Source organism: Bombus pascuorum, chromosome 5 (assembly GCF_905332965.1).
Source record: "Bombus pascuorum chromosome 5, iyBomPasc1.1, whole genome shotgun sequence".
NCBI classification, from domain to species: Eukaryota; Metazoa; Arthropoda; class Insecta; order Hymenoptera; family Apidae; genus Bombus; species Bombus pascuorum.
In genome coordinates, this window is record NC_083492.1 from 9875251 (window position 1) to 9896354 (window position 21104).

The following is a 21104-nucleotide window of genomic DNA, read 5'->3' on the forward strand; positions in this document are numbered from 1 at the left end:
ATGCACCTCGTACATAATCTGGACAACAATTTGTGACTTATCCTTATACATTCGATTAAAAAAATTTATTTAATGAAAACCACTAAACAAAACGATCGAAACTACTTACTAATACTAGTGAAATACCTAAACCACCTTATGTTTCACTTTGAAAGCTAAGCTTGCTCCAAAGGGACGCACGCATACATATATCTTCCTTTTCTCAAGATTTTTCCCTGGTGTGGTCGTTGATCCGACACAACACGTGTCACTGTCGCTTTCCACTTTTCGCGTGTACGGCTTCGTGATATATGTAGTTTTTTTTCCTTCCGACACCCTTTTTTCCGGGAAACCCGAGGGATCGGTGGATTCGATAAAATTTACTCGACAGAAGGTGACGTTCACCACGCGAACTTCTAGCCACCTTCATTTCCGGCTGTGTTCTCGTTCTTCGTCGCACTGGTGTCACCTACGAGGCGGACTCAAATCAAGTTGGGTTAGGTCCGGGATCCAGACAAAGGGAAGCGTCACGGGAAAATTTCTGGCGGTCTGAACAGCTTTCCCTATTCCTGTCTTTCTCATTCTCCTTTATATCGTTCCTCTAGCGCTGGTGCTGATAACGTCGAAACGTACGGCGATTTCGTTTCCTTGTTCTGGATGGATTTAATAGCATCCGGAAACGAAATTAGCTGTGTTGTTCGTGACGTAATTGGAGCGAAAAGTTAGGTATTCGATGTTATTTTAATTTTCTTGTTTTTGTTCTTTCTATTCTTTTCTCTTTGGTAAAATGTGTAGGGTAAAGTTTACGCTAGACGAATTATTGCTATAATTTAGCAGCATTGGTTATTCTATATGTTTTGTATATTTATAATGATATCATGTAGGTACATGAATATGTAACAAAGCATCCGTGGGTATATAAACGTATCGAATTGTAAATCATTGCTATAAAATTGTAATGATGACGCGTCCCTTACCCGCATAGGACTTGAAGAAATGAAAATATGTACATATTAAGATGCCAAGGTTTCTATCTGTTTCTTCTCTTACCTTAAACAAAGTGTAGAGAAACTGTTAGCTTTCTTCAAAAATTAAAAGTTGGCGAATAATTATTTTCTTCTCAATGAAAATAACAATAGCTGGATTATAAATTGCAATTGATACTTCTCGTACTAAAATTGTTTAGAATGATCTATTACTCATACGGAACTCCATCACCTGGAAGTTGAACTAGTCAAAACTCTGTTATTATATTCATCTATAATTATTATATTGTCTAATCTACTATTGTTTTATACTCTATTATATATCATCAAACTATACCAAAAGAAGAGAATTTAATACCATTACAGTTACCATAGATAAACTTCAATTCTCCTGAACGGACTTCCATCTTGGGCGTGCACGTGTTTGACGAATCGAGGGGAATCGGCCGTGAGCCGATTCGAAAAACTTTTATCCGCCAAAATTGTGTGAACGAATCGACGTAACGCCATTGACTTCTTCGTTTCGTCTCGCTTTTCGCCTTTACAAGGTGTTCTTGACTTGCGCGCGGGCGTTCGCTCGCTTGCTCGCGTGTTCACGAAGAGACGTTACTCGTGGAGCGTTCACGGAGGGAGATCGAATTTGCGAAATGGCTGTGTACGAGGGTTGAATTTCTGACGAGGTAATTCGCGGGGGAAGCGTAGCAGACCGACGTCCCCGCGTAGAACGGAAAAAGTTGTAAGGGTGAGAAATTCAAAGTGAATTCCACTGAAATAGGCGTCCCGACGATTCACTTCGTTACGGGTGACAAGTTATCAGACCTTTCTTGCGAGAGCATCGTTCAATGGACGGAATGATTTTCGTCGTTCTTCCCTGTCGATGCTTTTTGACTATACAGGGTGAGACATTTTCACTTGTAAGTGGATATTCCATTCATAATATTTTTCGTACGATATCATTTTTCGAAGCGTTAAATATATCATTATTTGTTATCATAAAGAAGCTGTATAACGAGATAAACTATTAAGACATGAAAAGTTAAGACCGAAAATAAACCATTTGTCAAATTTAATATTATTCGCATGCTCATACTCATGATTACATGTGTGTACATTATTTCTCGTAGAAAATTAAGAAATATATTGTTTTCTTTGGCTTAAATAAATTCGCGATTTTCTATCTAATGGAAAATATATTATCGTGTAACAGTCTAGTTATATATGTCGGGTTGGCGTTAGGGGCGTGTAATGAGTCTTCACCGGTGTTGTTCATTGTTGTTGCACAAACGTTTATTACACACATATAGTTGGTACAAGATTGACAAGCGGCCGCGGTAACTGGACGCTAATGACAATGACCCTAGGTTCGATATGGCGAATCCACGGTCCACGGGATAACGAATATACTTTGCTTCGAAGTCTAAGTCGGACTCGACTTACTCCTCGTGATACAAGGATCGCTTGATTAGCTCTTTGCTAAGACGTAGATTATTCACCGATCGTACAAACACACTAGGTATATGGCTAATGAGACTGCAAGAAAGGGAATGACTTTCCGTCACGACGACGCTGCAGAGGAAAACTATGATGGGATGTGCCTAAGGGCACGAGATCATCGGATTCGTCAAAGAAAGCCTCCACAAGGAGGGTGAGGGAAATGGGCGTTGCTGTTAATTGGTTAATTTCTATATCGGCGGTAGCAAAAGATGCTAGCCGCCTTTGAGAGAGAGTTCCTGGCGGGAAGCGTCGTACGTGAGGAAATCTGATCTCCCATATCTTCCCGGAATAGGTGATAGATTTACGGGCTGATAGAATAAAAACTGTTTGTCAATCTGAGTTCTAAGATTTGTAGCGATTCCTCAGACTATCTGAGCATAAACTGTGAATGATGCATCGGCATCTGGCGATCATCTTACTCAAAGAAGGCGGTCTATGTGTGGCGAGCCGCGGGGCTGTGAAATGTTTTATTGTCAAGTGTCGGTACCGCCAATTCTTTGGAGAGCTATGTAACTTCATATATCTGTTAAGTGAAACGTTCATCCCGTGACCGTGGCTACGCTTTGGCGAACGATTGTCGCCTCGAGCCTAAAAGCTCATTGTCACAAGTTTCGAATGACTGTGTTTTGGTTATTTCGTAAATGCTACGGTATTGAGGTTTTCCAAGTAAATCCAGGGGGGGGGGCGTCCTTTCATCTCTGACATATATATATTTATCGGCGAATATAGCTCAGTATGTATCTACTTATATACATATGTTATGTGCACGTATTATCTATGTGACCTTATCGTTTGATTCTGTATCGAAAAAGATTAAATATAACTTTGTTCGTTAACGAGGATCGACGTTGATGTGGTGTAGCCAGAATTTTGCCAAATAGGAATTAAATAGAGTCGTTTGGGGAATGTAATTGGCGAAACTTAATTACGAGGCCCTGACTTCGATGCAAATTGCTTTTGCACGACATTTGTGCCCATTTCAAAATGGTCCACTTTCGAAAGTCGATCTCGTCACGATACTAAAATTATTTCCCCTTTATTACACGCTCGTTATTCGATTATTATTTTATATCAATCCAATCAGTCATTTGTTACGCATTTTTCGAACCAGTTAACGAACATTTTATTTATCGTCCGATTCAGTTATCGTTGTACAATTGCTTCAATTATCCTGAACTATTTATCGTTTGTGTATCGTAATAAAAAAAAGAATTAATTATGTCACACGATCGAATAGAATCATCCGTTCTACGTCGAGCCAACGATATTTGCATGCAATCTGATTCCCGCGATGCGTGTCGCGTTAATCAGGTTACACGAATTAAGTTGCCCCCTGTTATTTAACATTCATTGGTTGATCGATCGACCTTGTTTCTGGCCGGTCGTTCTGTCACTGGGTAGCGTCACTAACATATTTACCAACAATATTCATAAACAAATAACTCGGTATTCTCTTTCGTTGGTGGTTCGATCAGTCGAGGGGACGTTGTTAGATAGTCGACCCATAATCCTTTTTCTAACCATGCAAATGAGGTCTTGAAATAGTGAACCATGTAGGTAAAAAAAATAGAAGTATAAAGAAAAGTAGAAGAATTTAAAAGAACGATTTAGTTCCAATCTTTAAATTTGCGTTTTAAAAACGTACGAAACATATAAAATTAACAAAAAGTAATGAAAAAAAAGAAGGAAAGGAAATTAAGGGAATAATAAGAAAATAGAAGAGATAAGAAGAAGGTGATTAAGTATAGGAGAGTAGAAAAAAAGAGCGAGAAGAACAGGAGCATCGTGGTTTTCCACGGGACAAAAAAAGAAAGGTAAATTCGTCGGTAAGAAACTGTGCGCTAATTAAGGCTGTTTCATCAGAGATTCCCTTTTTCGAGGGGTCTGGGGCTCGGCTTTTAAATAAATTATACCACGTTAAAAGCCTCTTCGCACTTCCTCGGATAATCCATGGGTTCGTTTCGCCTTGGAACTTGCACTCTAGGAAGGATTCCCGCGGATAGGAAACGAGCTAAGCCTTCTGGTTATAGGTGTATCATAATGCAAGTAATAACGCGAGTTGTCTCGGTCAATTATTTTCTGCTTCAGTTAAATGATAAGATGGATGAATTGGACATTTATATGGTTTGTTAAACGTATTTTTGTTAGGATGTGTAACGTTTGTTTAGAGAATCTTTTGAGAATTTAATAACAAGACTAGTGGAATGATCGAGTTAAACGTCAATGAAAACGTGTGGATAATCCATTCCGTTTGCTATATCCTTCAAGTGTTATATTTTTCTTGTAAAAAAATACGTGGTTTTGTCTTTTGTAAGATTTTGATATCGCGGTTTCTGAGTGATACAAAGTTTCCTACTAAGTTTTGGAACATAAAGATTATTAAATATTTGTTAATTAAAAATTATACTTAGCCCATTATTCTGAAAAAAATTTTGTCAAATGTACTTTAGAATAAATGCGTAGAATAGAAGTTCTTCAGTTCAATTTTCAATAATTATAAGAAACTTTTAAATATGTAATCGTATAGATGTCTTGCCACACACACGCAGCACACCACACCTCTTATCGTGTTAATTTCGACCAACGGAGTTTGTAAATGGATGTTTCTTGGGGCATCGGATGCATTTCTAAACAATTCGATGCGAAAGCAGTCGGGAAAATACGAATTCTTTGCGATTACAGTCGAGAAAAGGATCGAGCGGAATTTCTTTTCCCTAGTTTCCTTCGAAATGCCGAATCGAAAAGACGATACCTTTAATGATAAAATTATTTCGACCGACAAAAATTTCAGATAAATCTGTTTTTTATAGAAGTTGCCCGTGGAATTCGGAAAATCGTGCTACAGAAATTTTTGCTATTTCCGATTCAATAATCTTTCCATTATTTTTTTCAATATATATGAAATTCTAAAATATTATGAATTTTATCTCTGTAAACCATAGATTTTGATGCTTTACTATTCGTATTTTAACTTTTTAAATAAAATTTGTCTTTTATTTGTTAATATTTGGATAAATTTAATTTCTTGGATTTAAAGATTTCAAAATTATTGCAATTTGTTATTTAATTTCTAAACTTCGATGAAGCTTAATCTTTACTAAGCAATGCAATTTTAAAAAGTCTCAAAAACAACAGTATTGGAGTTATAATACGAGATCTCGTAAATAGAAGCATTGAATATATCTAATTTAACTAAATCTAAAATAAGCAACAACTAAAACACCTAACAAAATTTCATCATTGACTAAAATGTAACAAAATTTCTAAAAAGAATATTTTACGAAATGTTGAGAATAACGAACGTGAGACAGGCTGATGTATAACAAGGCACAAATCAGACATGGGAAGAGGTAAAATAAAATCGTCGTTTGCTCTGTGTAAAATGCAACATACGGGGGATACGGGTTGACGAGACGGATGAAAAGCACACGGAACGACGGTATTGTTGCTCGTAGAATTGTAGATTACTTTTACGATTCACGATCTGCGTGGTTAAAGTAACAGAAACAGTCCGGGTTACCGTTAACCGTTATGTTGGTACATAAATATAAAACGAGTCCTCCGTAGCCGAGTCGACTATCAAGTAGTAAGGATGGATGCCAAGTCGATCGTCGAAATATTGCGGCCTGTACCGGATTCAATGTTGCGAATAAATTTAGGCGCGGCTGTTTTATTATTTCAAACCATCCATAAATACGCTTTCTTCCATTCTTTGTTGCCTCTTGGAAAAAATAATTATCTTTCCGAACCACGAACTGGTCAAATAAATAAATCTCTATCGAGATTTCAGATTTATCAGTTTGATAAGAGGAAGAGGAAGAAGAAGAATAAGAAGAAGGGAAGATTTGTGATAATAGTATTAAGATCAAGTCATAAAAGAAATAATCGTTGATTTTGGAAAAAGTACACTTCTCAGATTGCAGATTCGATATTAAAATACGTACGAGTACTTTTCCCCAGTTACTCCTTTAATATTTCATTCTTTTTCGAGGCGAACTATTTTTTACATATACATCTTTACGTTCAGATTATTTCCCAATTGCTCCATCCGCACAGAAAAGAGGAAATACACATGAATTGGGTTGAATGAAAAGTGATTCTTCAAACGACCTGCACAAATTTCGATCTAAACGAAACCAGGTTCAGAGTGATTTCACCTTCAATTATGGAAAAACTCAACGAGTAACGAATCGTAGTTTACGAGCACTTTTGCTCAACGATTGTCAATTATCGCGTTTGTTCCTCACTGTTTCGCTCAAAATCACACTATTGACGATTTGACGAATAATTTACGCATCAGTTGCAAGTTTCGTATCGGCAAAGGAATAATATTCAGCGTGTCAGTAGTAAAAGTCAGCACTAGGTGCTGACTCAAGTCTTTCTTCCCTATTCTTTTTTTTGTCTTTTTCATTCTTTTAATAAATTCGAAGAAAAGAGATACGAAGGACTGCGGCATCCCTGTGGGAAGGTTATTTAGATTTATTCGCGAATCCTCCAGCCGACGATATTTTCCCCGAGTGCACGTGCCAATACCAATAGGCGGAGTGGTTAATACCGTCTGCCCTGGCATCTATCCTTGCTACTTGATAGTCAGCTTCCATTCGAAAGCTTCGTCTTATACCGCGGCCTATACAGTAATCCTAACTCTCATCCGCTTTTTTCTCGATCCCTGCATCGCGGTCGGGCTTCCTCTTGCCTCGAACTCAACGGTATAAATGTCGTTGGTGTTTCAAGAATTTCATCTCGATTAAGTTCTCCGTCCATTTGATAGAAATATTTCTATCCAAATCGTTCCTACACTATGTCATTTGTAATTACGAAAGTAACGAAAATAAAAATGATTGTAAGGGAAGACTCACAACTTCAAAGCTCGAGGGATTCTCTTGGTGTTTAAAATATTTTTATTTAAATATTTTTTACTGATAAAAATAATTTATTTCCATTTTTTGAGAGTATTAATTCAATAATTATTTATCTTTTCAAATTTAGAAGCTTCAAAGTTACTGGTCCAGATTTGAGAAACACGTAATACTGTAATAATATAATTTTCATTCAATTTGTTGTATCGCTCGTTCTTACGAATCCATATATTTATCGTTTATTTTTGAAACAGTTACATCTTTGACTATAACATATTGTTCTCTTTGTCGACTATTAACTATTCCTATCCATTAAGTGAAATTTGTTTTCGGCTTAAAATTTCGTTACCTTAATATCATTCACTTTCGAATATCGCGAAATAGAATTGGAAAATACTTGCACGATCGGGTAAGAAACGATAGCGTCATTTCGATGTCCGTGAAATGAACAGTTTTTTTTTGACGCTCTTAACGTTTAATATTCATATTTCAATTTCGATAGAGCGTCTATTCCAGGGGGTAAAGTTTCTTCGTTGATCCCCGGTTCGGCTGACCGCAGGAATTTCTTGTTACACCGACGAAATCACAGAGAGCTGGTTCCTCCTGACGATAGCAGGCTCGATTTTGTGGAATATCCGGATATTCCAGCGTTTTATCGATGTCTCCTCCGCGGTAGGTCACGCGTCACCCGAGTAATGTCTGAAACTACGGTAGTCACCTGTGGAAGTTAGATAATTTTCAATAATAGAAATTGATTCTTGAACAAAAGCATTAGAATTCATTCTCGTTAATCTTTCTTTGGAATCATTAATAAAGGAGCTTTTACTACTAATTAAGGTCTGCTCTGTCCTTTCGTACAATATTCGAGATAAGTTTGGGAATAGTAGTGCTTTTTACGTGTTTTTATGTTTCTTCGTTGCAATATAAATTATTTAACGAAACAAACTATAAATTATAATTTATCATTATCACCGCGTATTTTAAAAATAATTCTGTACTTTCAATAGTATACGTAGAAAATTAACGAATCTTTAAAATTCAATGAAAATTCAATGAAAATTCAATTAAAACTTAGAAAGCACTCACACAGTAGAAAACTGATTTTAATTGTAGTTGATAAAAATAGAAAGCAAAAGAATAGCAAACTTTTCAAGATAAAAGTTTCGTCTATGAAATATTCATTACAAGGATGCAGTTTCAAATGGATATTCTTTTTCCAGTACTGGAAATTTCTTTTTCAAGAGAAGGCGTAGCTAACTCACGAAGGCTCCCGCGTCCCTTGCAACTCGACTGACGCGCGCCCTTTTGTGCAGGACACCCGATATATCACGATGATTCTCCGCGAGCACGCCTTTACGAGCGGTGCAAAAAATTTATAACCCCAAGATGGAATTGAATTTCCGGTCGGCGCTGGCCGAATACTGATTACGCCGTACTTTATACACCTTCCCCTTCCCTGTAACCCTCCTACACCTTCCTTTTTGCGGCCTTAATCGTTTGGCACGATTGTGCAACGCTGACTTCCGTCTACGTTGGTTTTGCGACGTTTCGTTCCTCCAGGTCGTTGCTCATTTCTGCTTAACGAACGAGAGCTCGATGACGGTTGTTAGCCGTCTCTGATTTCATTGCGTCAAAAGAGCTGTCTACTTACATAGTGCTTCATCGTAAAAGTTTTACCAGTTTAGAATCTCGTAAACATTTTATTTGACAACGTGAACGTATACGACTGGCAATTTTATTGAAATTCTTCGTAAAGTAAAGAGATTCTAAATAAAACTAAAAAATTATAACTAAATTAGGTAACAGTAAGATTCTGCAATTAATACATACAAGCAGCAGAATTTGGAAAGTTTGCTTTTCGATGTTGTAATTATCGATTAATAATTATCGATGTTGTGCTCCATATCATTTGTTATTTGTTGAAATCAATTCACGATTTTTTTTTACTTGCTAAACTATGATATTATTAAAGAACTTAGTAACGAAATTTTACAAGTTAATAAAAGTTATGTCCAGGTTAAAATTTAAACAACCGATTCTATTATCCATTATTGTTTTCCTTTGATACTATTCTAATCACTTAAACGCCCAATTCGGTTAATACAGATTCTCTCCTACAGTGATTCATCAATAATAGAAAAGTGACACGATATTCCTACTTATCACGCGAGTCACTTAAATCTCGGAAACGTCCCTCGTTCGTTCTATTAAAAGCCTGTCCGTGATAATTTCAACTGGCGACAGGAATGATTGCCGACGAGTAGTTGACTAGGGGTTGGGTGATTCGAGGAAAAATGAATTTTCATTATTAAGTATCGAGCTTAATCCGAAAAACGGCTGCTTAATGGGTCGCTGATGAAAAATTTTAAATTATTCCAGGACTATTATAGCCGGGGTCGGTCGTAAAATTTCCATCCCCACGGTGTTATCGCGATTACAAGAAACCAGCTTGTTCCACCCCAGAAGCAAGCAGCCCTTACATTGAGCCGGTTAAATCGGAGCATTAACGGCGATGTAACATGACACATCAAGAATTGAAATTCCTCCCTTTCTCGTTTAATTATAAATTAGTTAATGAACGAAGTGCTTTATTGATTAATTTCCAAGCGTATCGAGGTTTGGGTGTACTAATAACGAAAAGTATTACATTAAATTTCGAATTAATCCATCTCGTTATTGTTTTTATCGAGCGAATTTATTACTTAAGCATTATGAAAGCATTTGGAATTTTTATTTCAGTATCACAATTTGCTGAAGAATTTTACAAGTTCCTACAATTGACTAGGTACTCTCGATTATAAAAAAATTTTTCAAACAAGTATACAATATATAATTCAGAAATTTGTACAAGACAGTAATTTGATATAAATATGTATAATTACCAAATATATACCATAATATAAAATTTCCAAATAATATACAAATAATATACTCTAAAAGATTACACGTCAACGATAATGCCGAAAATGTGAATATCTATAGTTAAAGGATTAATATTGATATTATAGGAAGTGATAGGATTTTTGTTGAGTAAGCTAGGTGTGCCGGTCGTATGGAAGGATCAAAAATACTCGTAGTATACACGACTTGCTGACTCATATACAAATTTTCAGAGTGCAGAGAGCTAAGATTTTATATTTAATAAATTCTTTTTATTTTTTAAAATCTAAATAAACTCTATATCGACTATTCTTTGTACACAAGCTGTGTATCGAATTCGTCAAATTTAAATGGTTGATAATATGGCTTCGATGAACCACGGCAGCGTCGAACATACTTAGCCAGCTATTATTCGGTGAAATGACCAATATCGGGTAGGTCACATCATCGATTCACGGAATCGTTGCTATTTTCATTGCGGATCATCGGACGACGAAAATTGCGGCCCTCGATGATGAATTATAGAGGCTTGAAAAGGCCGGGGAGCTGGCTCTTAAAAGACAGCTATTAATTGTACGATAGTAACGGTGACGTTGAAAAAGACGTGTAATACTGGTGGTCCGTGAACAGATGTAGAAAACATTGGCGTAAATTATGTAACCGCGGTCGGGATTTTGCTAGGTTTCGCAATCGACCGACTGCCGTATGGAATAATTTGCAGCTGTTTTCACGACTTTCGGAAGAAGAATAAGTGTTGATGATTAATTCAAGGAATTTTTTTGACATTTTTATCACAAAAAATTATTTGTTTTTAGTTCCTACTATTATATATCTTTTAATTAGGGTTGAGAACTCAGAATTCTCCAAATAGCTGAATGAGAATTTCTCCAAATTTTCAATGGATTAAGGACAGATATAAGTCTTTCTACACATCCATATTTTATTGAATTTTATTTAATAAAAGTGTCATTTGGTGAAAAAATAAAAGGTTTTCTAGCATTTAACGATTCCTATAACGATACCTAGTGTACTTATACTATGTGTGTATCGCGTTTATACGAATTGTGAAAATAATTAATAGCGATAATCTGGAAGGTGCATGTAGACCGCCAGATGGTGAGTTTAATAAGTCAAATTAAATTGGATTAAGAGGAATGGTACCATTTGTGCAATGCCCGAGAATTTTGAATATTATATTAAGAATTTTCTGTGAGTCTGTGTCGAAACAGCTGCGAACTGGTTTAGGTACATCACCGATATAAAACCGGAAGTGAAGCGGGCAGCTTTTCGCAGCTTCAACACGCTTGGCACACTTTTAATTAATCTTAATCCTTTTGACAGTAGTTTTCAGCAACACATATACTAAATTAAACTGCATCAAACTGAAAAATTGATTAATCATTCTTTTTTTTTTTTCGCACTTTACGCGTGTTTTTATACTTTCTTTATATCCAAAGTCTCTTTCAGTGTTGGCGCAAAAGCTTTTTTTCTAATACCTCTAAGATCTCTAATACCTCGAACTTCTTCATTCAACAGCTTCATAGACTTTGACATCTTCTTCCTTGTGTCTGGCTCCTTGACTTTTCCACTCTTCCATCCTGTCGCCTGTTCCTGAAGCGTATCAAAGTTTCGTGCGTTCTTTCGGCTTGGTCGCTCCTTGTCGCCTTGATTTCTCATCCTCATAACATTAACTTTCGTCGTTCTTGTTTGCTGTTGCTGACTTCTTACTTGTCGTTGGCTTCTTACGTTCCTCTTTCTTCAGCTACATACACCGCTGCGTTGATTGGAGTTTACTCAACAAGAACGTTCGGCATTACACTCGTTTTATTAGAAACACACGAAAGTTCGTTAAAGCTGACGATTAAATTCTCCAAAAGATCTTGTTTTTATATCTTAAGTTCATTGGGATATTTGGGAGCCTTTATCAAATTTGGAGATCTTTTTGCACAAAAAAGAAATGAATTTGGTTATGAAAAGTTCGTGAGTCATCAATAATAACTTTTAGTGATTTGTCAGTGTCATTAAATCCAACGAAATAGATTCTATTATGAAGTAGACTTTTAAGTAAGTACCATAATTTCGTTTTAATATTTCAGTCACACAACCACAAATGTCAAATTGTAGGATACGCGATGGTATAGTCACTGCGATAAATGTTAAATTATACGATATACAATCGTCAACGTGTGATCTCCACTCTTTAATCGATATTCATTGTCGACGCCGCGGTATTGCAGAAATATTATCCAGTAATGCGTTGGACAGAGTCGGCTAATTTAAAAGTAGATCGTTTGACATCGGTGGCCTCAATCGTACAAGCGGTACAACACCACTGTCTGATCGTATCAATCACATCAGAAACAAGCCAGTCGATACTACGCATTACCGTAATAGTGTGTCCACGGGTTTATTGCCTCGTAGCTGGCCCTGCGGATAATGCCAGTTACATTTTGACGACGCGCTTTATCGCCAGCCATTTCGATTTAACCGCAGCCATCTTTAACCCGCAAACACTCTTTTTCTTCACTCTGCAAAATAGATAGTATGGTTTTGCACAGTGTGGTATTAGGGCAGTATGATATTGGATAGTAGGAACACGCGGAAAATATTATTTTCCTACCATTTTACTTTACATGCCTTAAACATCCCTAAAATCTACCCCTTTTCACTCGTTAGCTATTTCTCTTGCAAGTGGAGGTGTAGTTGAAACATAATAGAGTTTAAAGGGCAGTCAAATTATTGGGTTTCACAACAGAAAAGTACTAGAGAAGAGGGACAAAAGTCGAATGTTATCATATTGGTCTCTTTTCAAGTTTTTAAACGTAATAAACTTTCTAATAGATCTAGTAACACAGAACATAATGAATGCGACATTAGATGATTCACGCACTTGACTAGTACGAATTTCATTCTTACGACTGTAACATTGGAACATTGTTCGTATAGATATAACGAGCAAGTTTAGTTCGAATAGTAAATTCAGTTTCGATTCTTCAAATTAAAAATCAGTAAATACAAATAATATAAAGGTGTCGAGCAGAAAAATAAATAAATATATCTAGTACTTGAGGAGTTTCTAAAGACAAGCAGCACGATTAACAAGACGTTAAAAACTAGCATCCAAAATGAGAAACTTACAGACGGAACTTTCTGACCTAGGAGCAAATGATCACATAATTACTCATGGTAATTGTGTGGAACTTTGTAAAGCAGAGAAATAATTTCCTGGTTTATCGTTGAATTAGAGGATGGATTACTTATCGGACATCGTAGTGACTATCTGAGCAAAAGAGTTATGGATCTGATCAGATTTCGGTCCATTTCACCGGCTTGCACACACGGTATTCTGTCTCGGAACGTCGGCGTATGGTAATGTTATTCGTAATGCGTATGCGGCCAGCCGGATCTTGTTATGGGTCGCATTTCGATCCCGACCTTCCGGCTGGCAAGATTTGTAGAAGTCGTCGAATCCGATCGGTACGCTTTTTGTCAAGCCGTTTATTTATCGACACTTGCCCCAGCGTTTGCGGCCACGTTTAATCCTCATTTGCAATTTCGATTCGACCGGAGTAAATTGAAGTGCTTGCACTCGCGGATATCCAGCTTCGTTTCCGCCTCTGTATCTTCATTTCTCTTTAAGTAACTTTATACTTAAGCTTATACAGAGAACGTTCCTCGTAAATGTTACGAATTTTGCAATTTTGTGGTAAAATTCTATCGACGTTAGAGGAGTTGTAGAGCAAATTACGAGAGTAAAAAAAAAAATAAAGAAAGAAAGGAAGAAATGGGAAGTTATTTCTTTCAGTGAGAAAGGATTAGGAATGTCAGATGAGCTGCGGATCGTTAACAATTAATATTCCATTTAATAAGATTTTCGAGATTTATATGAGCGTGTTTTCAGTAATCTGGATGGTAGTTTTGTAAAGGTTCATTTTTTCCCTCGCTTATATATTTTTTCATACATCTTTCATTCTGATACCTTTGGTACAAGTATCATATTTTAGTTCGCGCGACGGTAGTTATAGTGTTAAAAGTCTTGAATGAGTTGTGTGGCAAAATATATAGACTCTACTTTGCTCTTTCTTATCATTACATTTTCTTTTCCTTTTCCTCTCTTCTTTTTTTTCCTTTCTGTCCTTCCTTCTCTTGCTCTCTTGCTTTCTTCCGTATACTACTATTTCCCATTTTCCTTCTTTTTTTCTTATTATATTCGATTTGTCTAAAAGTTGGTTTATTTTCAACGTTGATATTCAAATATTTGATATGAAAATTTATCCTATTTCCTTTTGCATTACTTGAATAATTTACTTACCGTTATGCCATTATAGCGAGATTATGCGAGGAAGGATTGACGAAACCGCGTTACCAGCGACTTGTTCCGCTAATGTATACTCCCATACATTCTGTATAGTCCCGCGAGTGGAAATTACATCATTCGTAATTCATCCTACCTGACTTTCTTCTTACACCCATTAGAGATTCTCTACTTGATCCTGCAGCTTCTCTCTATCTCTGAACGAAAACTTTCCTACGAATTTCAAAAGTTGCGGCGGGGTATACCGTCGATGCTGAATTTTTCAGAATCTTCGAAACCAGTTACAACAAACCTGATAATAAAATATTTCGACTCGTGTGATCGTGAAATAATCGGCGAGCGTTGTCGACGGTGAAAAGAAGAAAAAAAGAAGGGCAAGAGGAACGGGAAGAAAAGGGAGGAAGTGACGAAGAAGAAAATTGAAAATAAAGGAAAGAGACGAGGGGAAAAGGTGGATAAAGCAAATTCACGTGGGAAAAGGTAGGGCGAAAGCGAGGCTGGGGGTGAAATGGAGGGACAGGAGCTGCTTGGTACACCACGCGCATCGGATAAATTTTCAATCGGACAAATTCTGAAAGAGCGGTCTCCCTCTCCTCCTCTGCACGCGAGCGAACAAGTTTAAAAATCGATGGAGTCTCGAGTAACTCCTCCTCCCACCACCTATTCCTCTTCTTTCGCGTTTCTCTGAATAGAAGAGAACCTACGTACAGTACGGGGGTGACAGGATGCGTACAACTCGTGATATAAGATATACGTTATGTTACTTCTTTGTTCTTATTCTAATACATATTTATACTGTTAGCCCTGTAATCAACGATAATAATGCTAAAATGGTATCGTTGACTCATAAATCAGCACCACGATCTGAATTATATTATATTTAGTTTTAGAGTACACGTATAGCTTTATTCGTTATTTTTATACTTTTCGCGGTATCTTTTCATATACATTTTATTTTGATTTCTTCTATACAAGTTTTATACTTTACTCGTCGGTAGTTGTAGTATCAAACTGAACATTCTGCACATACAGGCTGTTGCTGGTTTATCGAACTAGTCTCGTTGGAAATCAACGATCCATATAAAAACCACGCGAAGCATCGTTCCTCCAGAAATTTCATCGTAATATGTTTTCAGCAAAGAGCTCGCTTTAGACCATGAAAATTTTTATTAATAAGAGTGAAAAATATTATTATTTGAGGAAGTAAATTGAATAAACGTTGTTTTACGGTGGAAACAGCGTTAAATTAAAAGGTTCTCCGAAATTTTTCGGCGTAAATCTTATTTCCGTGGAGTGTATCAGGTAGATCTCGAGTATTGGATGGTTCGACGCTTCAAAATTTCGGATGCAGCCCACGTAGACGCTAAAACGCCCCCATGATTCAATTCGCATCAGCCATCCCTCCGTATTCTCCCCTTTGCAACCCCTTTTCGTGCGCATCTTCGAACGCGAGCTTTTCAGCTGCGCGCTAAGACATCTTCTAGCGTGTCAAGCTGCACACTATTCGCGCCGATTGTCTCCCTTTCATGTATACTCCTCGTGATCTTTCTCCGTGCAACCCGATAGAGTGGCCATTTTCGAGCTGTCATCGGTAATTTTACTTGGCTTGTTACTACAAGCGAGTTTATGAAGAAGATTCGTTGAAATTCGTGAGTGGAATGTCTTTATTCGAAATGGAAGTCTTTATCTTAAATAAAATTTCTGCTAAGAATGCGAATTTAAGCGTCGAGAAGCCCTTGGAAATGATCTTTAATAACGAACACGTATTAATTTTTATTCTACCGTAAAGAATTATTTTCTAGAGCAATCTAGAAGAATTTATTAATTATATCTGTATCTGAATATATGCAGCGGTACTTGGTTTGAATGTTTTTGTTGAACGTCAATTGATGGAATATTGCAGCGAAGATAGCTTGTACAAATTTAATTAAATCGATAGAAAGTGAACGAAGTCGATTCGTATATTTTTTGGTATGCAGAAAATTAAATTAATTTAAAATTTATATTCATTACTTCTGATATAATTGAATTTAATTAATTTTGTGTCTTTCAATACGTTGGTAATTTAATGAATTTCTCTAAACAACTTGAAAGTCTTATTTCCTTTCAACTTCTACGTTAGCACCTTTCACCCCTTCTGTAGTAGAAAGGTATGCAACTAAATATAACAAGAGAAGGATATTAAACATTCATCATTCACTGCATTCCCACGCTCTTTCATCAATTTCTAGAACTTACTCTTCAAAACCTCTCATTCAGAAGGCCAACGTTTTCTGTTTCGTGTATTTTATTCTATAGGAAAAATGGCGGCAACAAACCAACAAAATGCGGAGAGCGGTGCAAGGGGATACAAACGGATGGAAAGTTATTAATACGAAATGCGATAAAAAGGGCCAGTTAGAGACACGGGGTTGCTTTTCCAGCGGCTTCCCACGGCGTTTCATGCTTTTTCCAGTGTCGGTACGGCGAGAGAACCGTGGTTGCGCTTGCGAGCTGATTCGAATTGATTCAGGGAACGAATGAAAGGGCTGTGCCACCGTTGAAAAGGATGAAACGCAAACTTTTCAGCCGCCGCCACCGCCGCTCGTGCACGATTTCTTCTTTGCGTCTCTTTCCTCGCTTCTTTCTCGTTTCTCACCTCCGTCCCTCTTTTACCATCGACGCTTTTCGAGTTCCTTTCTCCGTGAATCGTGGTTTTCGACCACTTGAAAAGCCCGGCTATATTTTGTCTTTCGTTTTCTACGCGAGAAGAATTAAACGTCGTTGACACGCGACATATTCAGAATTATCGTGTGAGAGCTGGTTCTGCTCCGTTGGCTGAACATCACTTCTGATGAAATGCTTTCTGAAATTCTTTCTGAATGTCCCCGGGATGATAAGTAGAATGTGCTGGATGATTCCGGCCGAGAATTTTTATTATTGAATGAATGGTACGTGGTAGATTTTTTACTGAACGAGAAAAATTTGTATTGCGTCGGGTGAATGACATATTTAGGTTGTGTTTTGAACCAACTCAATACGTATGTCGTTCTGTGTGAGATTGTAGACTTTGCTTAGAGTAGATTTTAATGTTTCTTTCGTGTAAATTTAGTTCATACAGTTTTATTAGGATTTATGGAAGTATACGAATTACTGGTAAAATGTCTCTGTTATGATAGACAGATAATAGACAGAATGGAACTGGGATGGTTCTTATCTAACTCGAATCCAAGCCTGTTATGGTCTTCCAATTTTTATATCTCGATTATTCTCTTATATCAACAAATAGGAAGATTCTTAAAACTTCGAGGAAAACCTCAGTATAATATTGACACAAGAGAGTAGTCCCGTGGCCTGTAAATAACAATTCTTTCTTATCAAAGTTAATGTTTTAGCTACAGAAAAATTCAAGTGTTTCAAAAGCTTTCCCAAAACGTATAACAAAGTTAAATATCTGAAAAGAGACCTATCTTCTCTATCACAAATCTCGTAATGTCAGTAAATCAGATACTACGTCTTCTCTAACAATGCTCGACACCTAGTCAACAGTTTGTAGAACTATATAGTTCTGGAGTTCGTTGCTTAACTGATCGACGTTTACTTAGGTTCGCGATTTCCTGCGAAAACATTAGCGTTTGCGTGTCGCGATGAACAACACTGGTAGCTGCTCATCAGCCTGCTGGATTTAGCTTTGCATGGCACAGGTTATTCGCCATGTTGTCAGGGAATCTCGGTTTCAAGCCTGTGATCATTAGAGTGCCACGGTGCATACAAGTGTATACACACATGTGTGTATATCCGTGTGTACTGTATGTATCTGTGTATGTATGTATCTCTCTCTCTCTCTCTCTCTCTCTCTCTCTCTCTCTTGCTGTGTGTGTGTGTGTGGTGTGTGGTAGACAGTCTTTGAGGATGTTCCGCAGAATTCCTGTAAGTCTGCACAAACGATCGTCCTAATCTTGCATGGAACTTGGGCGGTCTAGTTGCACAAAGGTAACCCTTCTGAACTTTCTCTCTGATCGAGTTTTTCAAGGCAAGTTTACAACGATCTCTCGGATCTGTGTTAAGTGTTGATTTTGGCTAAGCGTAATATTAATCCAAGATGTTGCGAAACATCTTTAGTGAGATGTTTCTATTTGACATAATTTAATTTTCATAAGATTATTGTAAGATAATTTCGTATTTAAAATAGTCAATTGTAGTAGAGAATAAGTGCCCTTCTTTTTGGAAACTAAACTGATTAACTTGACTTTCTTTAGATTTTTTAATTTCTATATCCACGTATCAAATTAATGCACATTTCAGAAATTCATTCGTCGCAAGAAAATAACAAACAATACTCAGTGCCGGATAAGATGCAAAGAAAATTCTTTTTACGGTGTCTAATTCCTGTTTCAGTATTTCTCATTAAAGAACAATTTGTCATTATCTTAAATGAAACTCAAGAAAAGACTCAATTTCGTTTGAAGACAAATTCGTGGATAATAGTATTTTTGAGCGAATAATATCGATCGATTTATGGACTTCAGAATAATTCGTCTAATATGAGATAATTCTCTTTTTAGTTGTAATATTTCGTTTAGAAAACGATGATATTTGAATAATATTTCAAAGTGAATTTTGAAACAGTAAAGGGAACGATGAAAAAGGACACTTGCATCTCAGTTGAAATTCTGCTAGTTATTTCGTATGGTGGTTTTCAAATATTTATTCAATAATAGAAACGTAATAATATTAAATTATTATTTGTAATAATTTTAATTGTAAGTAAATAGGAGTGGTTGGCGTTTGGGTTAGTATTTCTTTCAGAAGCGTTATGAATCGGAGAATTTAATTGTGTAGGATGGATTTCAGGATAACAAAACGTGAGCGACGCAGAGAAAGTGGGTGACGGGGCAGGAACGGAAGGGGTAGAAGTAAACTTCGAGATTTTGAAAGCAAATATTGATTTTCCAACCCAATTTGCGGCGGTTTTAGCGAGATACGGAATTTTATTAGTTTACTGGTAGATCTATGAAAAACCGTACCGCAAAATACACATGGAATTTCAATCCCCACGGGTACTGAAGCTTCTGTGAATTTCGATACTATGGATAAAAGGATGTCCTTGGAAAAATACATAGTTTAATAATTATACGACAACAATATATAGGATGTCCTAAAATAAGACGGACATTTAAATATGTCTCCTTAATTTTAATTATATGAAGAATTTTTGATGCGTTGCCGTTAAAAGACGAAAATCATACATTATATTATACACATATTAAAACCTATAGAAATATGCTTGAATTAGATCTTGAAATGACCTGGAACAATAAAAAGCTACTTCCAAAATTCGAAAACAATGTTAGTACAATAAAAGAAAATCGCATCATTCCCTGAGTAAATGGACAGCAATTAATTAAAATAGTGTTCAGCATTAGCATCTACAGGTTAGTAACATTATCCATTCTTGCGGTACAATTAAGTAATTGGATCGTGGAGTACATAGAAACGATAGGAAGAAATGAAATCACGGGTAACGGTATTCCGTGGAATCGCTTGAATTTATCGTAGTCGGTCCACCATGAGATCTTGATTGACTATAGCCGGAGCTAGTTCAGATTACTAGTTACACCGGGTTACGGTATACGCTTGGTAATGCTGTTTCGAAATCGTGACCCATCGCATGCTGGAACAACTTCGACACTCGTGTTCCATTCTGTTTCGTGGTAACATCTCTGTGCCTGGCCAACCAGCAGGTTGGTCGATCGCTCTCACGATATTCGTAAATATGAATATACGATTTAATCAGACGCAAATTCTCTTTGAATTTTGAATTTTTAATAATATATTAAACGTAGTATATATAAGCTGGATAATTAGATTTTATTAGTTTCGGTTTTGTTGCAACTATTTTATTGAAATTGCGAGCTAATAATCGATTCGTGTTCCGAAATAAAGGAAAATATCTCGTTCATTTTAATTACAAAATCTTTGAAATCTATACAAATATGTTTGCTCGAAAATTCCAGGATTTAATGGATTCCAGGAAAAAGGCTATTTAAGTTCCTCTCGATCTCATTGTATTATACTACGAGCGAGTGCGATATTTTGTGATTCAAATATTTGAAAATATCTCATAAAATATTATAAATATCTTACCAAATCATATAATTTTTGAATTATCATTTTGTCACATAAAATCATTTTATCATTATCATTAGATTCAATAGAAAACGAAGTCGATAGAAATCCATGATGCACGAAGCAAATTCCCAGAAAGAATTATACGTATTTAACGACGATTGCGCGATGCATTAAAAATGAAATTCTTCGAAGATCCGTCACGATACGTTGGTAATTATTCCGAAACAATTTACAAACAGTTGCAAATATCGCAAGCGGTACGACGTAATGGTGGAACGCATTTAAACGCGACGATAACTCACTGTACGTCCTCGATATCCCTGATTTCGCGGAAACAGTGAAAGGGCAACCAGCAATGGCGTCCCAAACGAGGTTAATCGCGGTAAGTTTCCGTAGTAACTTTATGCCGTTCTGTTAGCCGGCCGGTTCACTGTTTCGCTGCACCGTATCGTCGCAAATAGGCTGATTTATTGGCAATTA

At 36.6% G+C, this 21104-nt stretch overlaps 1 protein-coding gene across 1 annotated transcript in view; it reads right to left on the reverse strand.

The window, feature by feature from the left end:
- Positions 1-21104, reverse strand: part of LOC132907330 (mediator of RNA polymerase II transcription subunit 29) — a 228008-nt gene that overhangs the window by 72076 nt on the left and 134828 nt on the right. The gene's annotated exons all lie outside the window — the stretch shown is intronic.